This window comes from Canis lupus, assembly GCF_048164855.1.
Source record: "Canis lupus baileyi chromosome Y unlocalized genomic scaffold, mCanLup2.hap1 SUPER_Y_unloc_5, whole genome shotgun sequence".
In the NCBI taxonomy this organism is placed as follows: Eukaryota; Metazoa; Chordata; class Mammalia; order Carnivora; family Canidae; genus Canis; species Canis lupus.
In genome coordinates, this window is record NW_027326473.1 from 208,301 (window position 1) to 218,617 (window position 10,317).

The 10,317-nt window shown below is 39.5% G+C and overlaps 1 protein-coding gene across 1 annotated transcript in view; it reads right to left on the reverse strand.

Annotated features, from left to right (window-relative positions):
- The window catches only part of LOC140629714 (BCL-6 corepressor-like), a 72,027-nt gene extending 61,920 nt beyond the window's left edge, over nucleotides 1–10,107 (reverse strand). Inside the window, exon 1 of the mRNA XM_072819293.1 lies at nucleotides 9,968–10,107. The gene's annotated coding sequence lies outside the window, so the exon portion shown is untranslated. The remainder of the gene's footprint in view (nucleotides 1–9,967) is intronic.
- Nucleotides 10,108–10,317: the final 210 nt, after the last annotated feature.

Genomic DNA, 10,317 nt, shown 5'->3' on the forward strand with positions numbered 1-10,317 from the left:
ATAAACTAGCAGATCTGGGCAGCCCCTGTGGCACGGCGGTTTGGCGCTGCCTGCGGCCTGGGGTGTGATCTTGGAGGCCCGGGATCGAGTCCATGTCGGGCTCCCTGCATGGAGACTGCTTCTCCCTCTGCCTGTGTCTCTGCCTCTCTCTCTCTCTCTGCGTGTCTCTATGAATAAATAAATAAAATATCTTAAAAAATAAATAAATAACCTAGCAGATCTCTCTCTCTCTCTTTCTCTCTCTCTCTCCCCCAGTCATAATACTAAACTATGTCTCTATAACCCACCGTATAACTACGGGAGATCTCCCTCTCTCTCTCTCTACTAATACTAAACAATGTCTTAATTAGTCCCATCGTTTAAACTAGCGGATTTCTCTCTCTCTCATAGTACTAATCTGTTTTATTTAGTGCCAGCATATAAACTAGAAGAGATCTCACTCTCTCTCTCATAATACTAAACAGTGTCTTAATTAGTCCCAGCATATAAACAGTGGAGATCTCTCTCTCTCTCTCACTCTCTCTCATAATACTAAACCGGGTCTTAATTAGTCCCAGAGTTTATATTAGTGGTGATCTCCTTCTCGATCTCTATCTTTCTCTCTCATAGTACTTAACCGTGTCATAATTAGTCCCAGCATATAAACTAGAAGAGATCTCTCTATCTCTATCTCATAATACTGAACTGTCTCTTCGTTAGTCCTAGGATCTTAATTATTCCCAGCGTATAAACTAGCGGAAATCTCTCTCTCTCTCTCTGTCATAATACTACACTATGTCTTTTTTTTTAATTTTTATTTATTTATGATAGTCACAGAGAGAGAGAGAGAGGCAGAGACACAGGCAGAGGGAGAAGCAGGCTCCATGCACCGGGAGCCCGACGTGGGATTCGATCCCGGGTCTCCAGGATCGCGCCCTGGGCCAAAGGCAGGCACCAAACCGCTGCGCCACCCAGGGATCCCTACACTATGTCTTAATTAATCCCAGCGTATAAACTGGCAGAGCACTCTATCTCTCACAATACTAAACTATGTCTTAATTAGTCCCAGTGTATAAAATAGCAGATTTCTCTTTCTCGCTCTCAAAATACTAATCCGTGTCTTAATTAGTCCAGCGGATAAACTAGCAGAAATCTATTCTTTCTCTATTTCTCTATTCCTCTAATAAAAAACTGTTTCTTAATTAGTCCCAGCCTATAAAATAGTGGAGATCTCTCTCCTCTGTCTGTCATAATATTGAACGATGATGTAATTAGTCCCAGCTATAAACTAGAGGAGATCTCTCTCTCTCTCTCTCTCCCTCCCTCTCTCTCTCTCTCAGTCAAAATACTAAACTATGTCTTAATAAGTCTGAGCATATAAACTTCCGGAGTTATAGATGTATCTCACAATACTAAACCGTGTCTTAATTAATCCCAGCACATAAACAAGCGGAGATCTCTCTCTCTCTCTCTCTCTCTCTCATAATTCTAAACCATGTGTTAATTTTCCAGCATATAAACTAGTGAGGATCTCTCTCTCTCTCTCTCTCTCTCTCTCATAATTCTAAACTAGGTCTTAATTAGTCTCAGTGTATAAACTCTGGGAGAACTCTCTCTCTCTCTCTCTCAATTTCTCTCCCTCTCTGAAATATTAAACTGTCTTAATTAGTCCCAGTATATAAACTAGTGGAGATATCTCTCTCTCTCTCTCTGTCATAATACTAAACTATGTCTTATATAGTCCCAGTTTATAAACTAGTGGATATCTCTCTCTCCCTCTCATAATACTAAACCGTGCCTTAATTAGTCCCACTGTACAAACTAGCAGAGATGTCTCTTTCTCCTTGTCATAAAACTTAACTATGAGTTAATTAGTCCCAGCTATATACTAGAGGAGATCTCTCTCTCTCTGTCTCTCTTCTCTCCACACTAAATTATGTCAAAATTAGTCCAGTGTATAAACCGTGGAGATATCTCTCTCTCTCTCATAATACTAGACTATGTCTTAATTAGACCAGGTGTATGAACTAGCAGAGATATCTCTCTACGTCTCATAATTCTAAACCGTGTCTTAATTAGTACCACATATAAACTAGCGGAGGTCTCTCTCTTTCCCTCTGTCATAATACTGAACCATGACTTAATTAGTCCCACAATAAACTAGCAGGGATCTCAGAGATCTCGCTCTCTCTCTCTCTGTCATAATACTGAACTATGAGTTAATTAGTCCCAGATATAAACTAGCGGAGATCTCTCTCTCTCTCTCTCTCTCTCATAATACTAAAGCGTGACTTAATTAGTCCCAGCTTATAAATTACCGAGATCTCTCTCTCTCTCTCTCATAATACTAACCTGCCTTAATTAGTCCCAGCCTATAAACTAGTGGAGATTTTGCTCTCTCTTTCATAATACTAAATCGTGTCAAATTAGTCCCAGCATATAAAGTAGTGGAGATTTGGCTCTCTCTCTCTCTCTCTCATAATATTAAACCATGTCTTTTTTTTTTTAATTTATTTATGATAGTCACAGAGAGAGAGAGAGAGAGAGGCAGAGACACAGGCAGAGGGAGAAGCAGGCTCCATGCACTGGGAGCCCGATGTGGGATTCGATCCCGGGTCTCCAGGATCGCGCCCTGGGCCAAAGGCAGGCGCCAAACCGCTGCGCCACCCAGGGATCCCTAAACCATGTCTTAATTAGTCCCAGAATATAAAGTAGTGGAGATATCTCTCTCTCTCTCTCTCTCTCTCTCTCTCTCTGTCTCATAATACTAAACCGTGTCTTAATTAGTTCCCGCATATAAACAAGCGGAGATCTGGCTCTCTCTCTCTCATAATACTAAACTGTGACCTAATTAGTCCCAGCATATAAACTAGCGGATATCTGACTCTCTCTCTCTTTTTCTTAATACTATACTGTGTTTAATTAGTCCCAGCATATAAATTAGCAGAGATCTCTCTCTACCTCTCTCTATATCTCTGTTATAATTCTAAACCGTGTCTTAATTAGTCCCAGTGTATAAACCAAGGCAGATCTCTCTCTCTCTCTCTCTCTCTCAAGTTTTAAACTATGTCTGAATTAGTCCCAGCGTATAAACTAGTGTGGGCTCTATCTCTCTCTCTCTCCCTCTCTCTCTGTCTCTGTCTCATCATACTAAACTATGTCTTAATTAGTCCCAGCATATAAACCTTGGAGATCTCTCTCTCTCTCTCTCTCTCATAATACTAAACCGTGTCTTTATTACACCCAGTGTATAAACTAGCAGAGATCTCTCTCTGTGTCATAATACTTAACTATACTTAATTAGTCCCAGCTATAAACTAGCAGAGATCTCTCACTCTGTCATGACACCAAACCCGTCTTAATTAGTCCCAGTGTATAAGGTACCAGATCTCTCTCTCTGTCTCTGTCTCTCTCTGTCTCTGTCATCATCCTAAACTGTGTCTTAATAAGTCCCAGTGTATAAACTAGCAGAGATCGATCTCTCTCTTACTCTCTCTCTCTCCCTCCCTCTCCCCCTTTCTCTCTGTCATAATTCTAAACAGTGTCTTAATTAGTCTCAGCATATACACTAGTGGAGATCTCTCTATATATATATATATATTAATACTATACAATGTCTTAATATTTCCAGGATATAAACGAGCAGATCTTTCTCTCTCTCTCTCTCTCTCTCCCCCCCCTCCCTCTTTCTGTCATAATAATAAACTGTGTCTTAATTAGTCCAGCTAAAGAACTAGCAGAGATATCTCTCTCTGTCTCTCTCTCTTTCATAATACTAAACCGTGTCTTAAATAGTCCCAGTATATAAACAAGTGGAGATGGGGCTCTCCCTCTCATAATACTAAACTGAGTCTTAATATAAACTAGCGGAGATCTCTCTCTCTATATATATATACAATATTAAAATATGTCTTAATTAGTACCAGGATATAAACTAGTGGAGCACTCTCTCTCTTATAATACTAAACTCTTCTTCATTAGTCCCAGCATATAAACTAGTGGAGATCGATCTCTCTCTATCATAATACTAAACTATGTCTTAATTACTCCCAGCGTATAAACAAGCAGATCTCTCTCTCTCTCTCTCTTTCTCTCTCTCTCTCTCTCTCATTAAACTATGTCTTGGGCAGCCCTGGTGGCTCAGCGGTTTAGCACCGCCTTCAGTCCAGGGTGGGATCCTGGAGACCTGGGATTGAGTCCCATGTCGGGCTCCCTGCATGGAGTGAAGCCTGCTTCTCCCTCTGTCTGTGTCTCTACCTCTCTCTCTCTCTCTCTCTCTATGTCTCTCTTGCATAAATAAATAAAATCTTTTAAAAAAACTATGTCTTAATGAGTTCCAGCATATAAACTGGTGGAGATCTCTCTCTCTCTTTCTCTCTCTACCATAATACTAAACCGTATCTTAATTAGTCCCAGAGTATAAGCTAGTGGAGATCTCTCTCTCATAATACTATGTCTTAATTAGTCCTAGCGTATAAACTAGCAGAGATCTCGCTATCTATATTACTAAAATATGTCTTAACCCCAGCATACAAATTAGCAGATATCTCTCTCTGTCATAATACTAAACTATGTCTTAATTAGTCCTAGCATAACTAACAGAGATTTCTCTCCCTGTTTCATAATACTAAACCATGTCTTAATTATTCCCAGTGTATAAACTAACTAGGATCTCTCTCTTTCTCTCTGTCATAATACTGAACTATGACTTAATTAGTCCCAGCTATAAACTAGCGGAGATCTCTTTCTCTCGTAATACTAAATGGTGCATTAATTAGTCCCAGCGTATAAACTAGCAGAAATCTCTCTCTTGCGCGCGCTCTCTCTCTCTCTCTCTCCTCTGTCATAATTCTAACCGTGACTTAATTAGGTCCAGTGTATAAACTAGGGGAGATCTCTCTCTCTCTCACACATTACTAAACCGTGTCTTTATTAGTCCCAGCATTTAAACTAGAGGAGATCTCTCTCTCTCTCTTCTCATATACTAAACTATGTCTTAATTAGTCCCAGCATGTAAACTAGTGGAGATCTCTGTCTTGCTCTCATATTACTAAACGATGTCTTAATTAGTCGCAGCATATAAACTAGCGGAGATGTCTCTCTCTCCCGTAATACTAAACCGTGTCTTAATTAGTCCCAGTGTATAAACTAGCAGAGATCTCTCTCTCTCACACACACACATTACAAAACCATGTCTTTATTAGTCCCAGCATTTAAACTAGTGGATCCCTGGGTGGCGCAGCGGTTTGGCGCCTGCCTTTGGCCCAGGGCGCAATCCTGGAGACCCGGGATTGAATCCCACCTTGGGCTCCAAGCAGCATGGAGTCTGCTTCTCCCTCTGCCTATGTCTCTGCCTCTCTCTCTCTCTCTGTGTGACTATCATAAATAAATTTTAAAAAATTAAATAAATAAATAAACTAGCGGAGATCTGTCTCTCACATTACTAAACCGTGTCTTTATTACCCAGCATATAAACTAGCAGAGATCTCTCTCTCTCTCAATCATAATACTAAACTGTGTCTTAATTAATCCCAGCGTATAAACTAGTGTAGATCTCTCTCTCCCTCTAATAATACTACACCGGGTATTAATTAACCCCAGTGTGTATACTAGCGGAGAAGTCTCTCTTTCTCTCAGTCATAATACTGAACTATTACTTAATTAGTCCCAGCTATAAAATAGTGGAGATCTCTCTCTATCATAATATTGAATTATGATTTAATTGGTTGCAGTTATAAACTAGCGGAGATCTCTCATTCTCTGTCATGATATTAAACTATGTGTTAATATGTCTCAGCGTATAAACTAGTATATATATATACACATGATATATATATATATATATCTCATAAAACTAAACCACGTCTTAATTAGTCTCAGCGTATAAACTAGCGAGATCGCTCTCTCTCTCTAATACTAAATTGTATCTTAATTAGTCCCAGAGTCTAAACTAGGGGAGATCTCTCTCTCTCTCTCTCTCTCTCTCTCTGTGATAATACTAAATTATGTCTTAATTAGTCCTAGCAAATAAACTAGTGGAGACCTCGCTCTCTATCACAATACTAAACTATGTCTGAATTAGCCCCAGCGTACAAATTAGCAGATCTCTCTCTCTCTCTCTCTCTCTCTCTCTCTCTCTCATAATGCTAACCTATGTCTTAATTAGTCCCAGTGTATACACTAGCGGAGATATCTCCTCTCTCTCTCTCTCTCTCTCTCTCAGAATTCTAGACTATGTCTTAATTGGTCCTAGCGTATACTAGTGGAGATACCTTTCTCTGTTTCATAATACTAAACCGTGTCTTAATTAGTCCCACTGTATAAACTAGCGAAGATCTCTCTCTTTCTCTCTGTCATAATACTGAACTATGACTTAATTAGTCCCACCTATTAACTAGCAGAGATCTCTTTCTATCTCTCTCTCTGTCCTAATACTGAACTACGAGTTAATAGTTCCAGCTCTGAACTACGAGTTAATAGTTCCAGCTCTAAACTAGTGGAATCTGTGTCTGTCACAATACTAAAGCACATCTTAATTAGTCCCAGCGTAAAAACTAGCGATATATCTCTTTCACTCTATATTGTAATACAAAACTATATCTTAATTAGTCCCAGCGTATAAATTAGCAGAATTTCTCTCCCTCCCTCACTCCCTCTCTCTCTCTCTTCCTCCCCCTTCTCTCTCGCTGTTATAATACTAATCTTGTCTTAATAAGTCCTAACATAGGGATCCCTGGGTGGCGCAGCGGTTTGGCGCCTGCCTTTGGCCCAGGGCGCGATCCTGGAGACCCGGGATCGAATCCCACGTCAGGCTCCCGGTGCATGGAGCCTGCTTCTCCCTCTGCCTGTGTCTCTGCCTCTCTCTCTCTCTCTCTCTCTCTCTCTCTCTGTGACTATCATAAATAAAATTAAAAAAAAAAATTAAAAATAAAAAAATAAAAAAATAAGTCCTAACATATAAACCAATGGAGATACATCGCATAATACTAAACCATGTCTTAATTAGGCCCAGCATATAAACTAGCGGAGATCTGGCTCTCACTCTCATAATACTAAGCCATGTTTTAATTATTCCCAGCATATAAACAGCGGAGATATGTCTCTCTCTCTCTCTCTCATAATACTAAATGTGTCTTAATTTAGTCCCAGCATATAAACTGGTGGAGATTCTCTCTCTCTCTCTCTCTAATATTCAACTGTCTTAATCACTTTGTATAAACTAGTAGAGCGCTCTCTCTCTTTATCTCTCATAACACAAAACTATGTCTTAATTAGGACCAGTGTAAATACTAGTGCAGATCTCTCTCTCTCATAATACTAAACAGTGTCTTAATTAGTCCTCACATATAAACTAGCGGAGATCCCTCTCTCCCTCTCATAATACTAAACCGTATCTTAATTATTCCCGGGTTATTAACTAGCGGAGATATCTCTCTCTTTCTCTCTGTCATAATACTGCTCTATGACTTAATTAGTCCCAGCTATAAACTAGTGGAGATCTCTCTCTCTCTCTCTCTCTGTCATAATACTAAACCGCGTCTTAATTAGTCCCAGCATATAAACTAGTGGGGATCTCTCTCTCTCTATCATAATACTATAGTATGTCTTAATACCCCCAGTGTATAAACTACCAGTGATATCTCTCTCTCTCTGTCTCTCTCCCCCCCAATCTGTCATCACACTAAACTATGCCTTATAAGTCCCAGCATATAAACTAGCAGAGATATATCTCTATGTCTCATAATACTAAACTGTGTCTTAATAAGTCCAAGCCTATAAACTCTCGGAGATCTCTCTCTCTCTCTTTCTCTCATAATTCTAAACTGTTTCTTATTTAGTCCCAGCATACAAACTAGTGGAGATCTAGCTATCTCTCTATCTCTCTCTCAAATATTAAACTATGTGTTAATTAATCCCAGCATATAAACTAGCGGAGCTCTCTCTCTCTCTCTCTCTCTCTCTATCTCATTCTCTATCTCTCTCATAATACTAAACTATGTCTTAATTAGCCCTAGCTTATAAACTAGCGGAGATCTCTCTATATATGTATCATAATACTAAACTTTGTCTTAATTAGTCCCACCCTTAAATGAGCGGAGATATCTCTTTCTCTTTCTCTATCATAATACTTAACCATGTCTTAATTAGTTCCAGAGTATAAGCTAGCGGAGATCGATCTCTCTCTCTCTAATACTAAACTATGTCTTAATTTGTCCTAGCGTATAAACTAGCAGATTCTCACTCTCTATCATATTACTAAACTATGTCTTAATTAGCTCCAGCATACAAATTAGCAGGGATATATCTCTGTCTTTGTGTGTGTGTGTGTCATAATACTAAACTATGTCTTCATTAGTCCCAGTGTATAAACTAGCGGAGATATCTCTTCTGTCTCTCCCTCTCATAATACTAAACCACGTCTTAATTAGTCCCAGTGTATAAACTAGCAGAGATCTCTCTCTCTCTCTCTCATAATACTGAACTATGTCCTAATTAGTCCCAGTGTATAAACTAGCAGAGAAATTTCTCTCCCTCTCATAATACTAAACTGTGTTGTAATTAGTCCCACTGTATACACTAGAGGAGACGAGATCTCTCTGTCATAATACTCAACTATGAGTTAATTAGTTCCAGCTGTAAACTAGGGGAGCTCTGTCATAATACTAAACCGCTACTTAATTAGTCCCAGCGTATAAAATAGCGATATGTCTCTTTCACTCTCTATCACAATACTAAACTATATCTTAATTAGTCCCAGCGTATAAATTAGTAGAGATTCCTTCCCTCCTTCCCTCCCTCCCTATCTCTCATAAAACTTAATCGCGTCTTAATTAGTCCCCGCATATAAACTATCAGAGATATCTCTCTGTCTCTGTCTCTCTGTCTGTCATAATTCTAAGCCGTGTCTTATTTAGTCCCAGCATGTAAACCAGCGGAGATCTAGCTATTTCTCTATCTCTCTCTCAAATATTAAACTATGTCTTAATTAATCTCAGCGTATAAACTAGGGGACTTCTCTCTCTCTCTCTCAATGCTAATTAGACCCAGAGTATATACTAGTGGAGATATCTCTCTCTCTCATAATACTAAACTATGTCTTAATTAATTAGCCTTTGCCTATAAGCTAGCGGAGATCTCTCTATATATGTGTATCATAATGCTAAACTTTGTCTTAATTAGTCCCAGCCAATACGAGCGGAGATATCTCTCTCTATATATATATAATACTAAACCATGTCTTAATTAGTCCCAGAGTATAAGCTAGCGGAGATATCTCTCTCTCTCTCTCTCTCTCTGTCTGTCTGTCGTAATTCTAAACCATGTCTTATTTAGTCCCAGCATATAAACTAGTGGAGATCTAGCGCGCGCGCTCTCTCTCAAATATTAAACTATGTCTTAATTAATACCAGAGTATAAACTAGCGGAGCCCATTCTCTCCGCTATAGGGGATCTCTCTCTCTCTATATATATATCATAATACTAAACTATGTCTTAATTAGTCCCAGCCAATAAACGAGCGGAGATATGTGTGTCTGGCTCTATCATAATACTAAACCGTGTCTTAATTAGTCCCAGAGTATAAGCTAGCGGAGATCTCTTTCATAATACTAAACTATGTCTTAATATATCGTAGTGTATAAACTAGTGGAGATCTCGCTATCATAATACTAAACTATGTCTTAATTAGTCCCAGCGTATAGACGGGCGCCGATACATATCTTTCTGTCTCTCTCATACTAAACCGTAAACTAGCGGAGATCTCTCTCTCTCTCTAAAAAGCTGGAAAGTACCTTTAGGAATGAAAGTGCAAAAGAACGCTTGTGGCAAGCAGCGCAGTTAGTACAGTAAAGTTCTGCATACGTGCTCATCCTCCTGCCTTGTTGGACAAGTACAACTGTATTATACCGCCAAGTCGAATAACGCGTAACGGATACTAAAAACATGAACGCCGGAGGGTGGAAACAACCTTAAAAGCCCATGTACTTACCAATACACTATTCTGACAGCCAATGAAGAGAATCCAAATCTCTTGCTGTACTGTTTCCCGATCTTTGGTTTTCTATGTCCAGAAGAGCCGAGAAGGCAAAGAAAGAAAAACGTGACTCTCGCCCCCACAACACTGCGCCACGAGTAAGCAGGCGTCTACGGTTCTAGCACCGCTAGTAACAGAACCTTACGCACGCACGCGCGGTAGCTTGAATTAGGAGGGAACTACCTGGCGGCGGCGGAAAGGCACAGTGCGGAACACAGAGTGTTTTGTGCATTTCCTCCAGTCAGAGAACAAAGCAAGCTGAAGTGCACTGCCTTTCCCACCCACTATAATATTGCTGCAGAGCG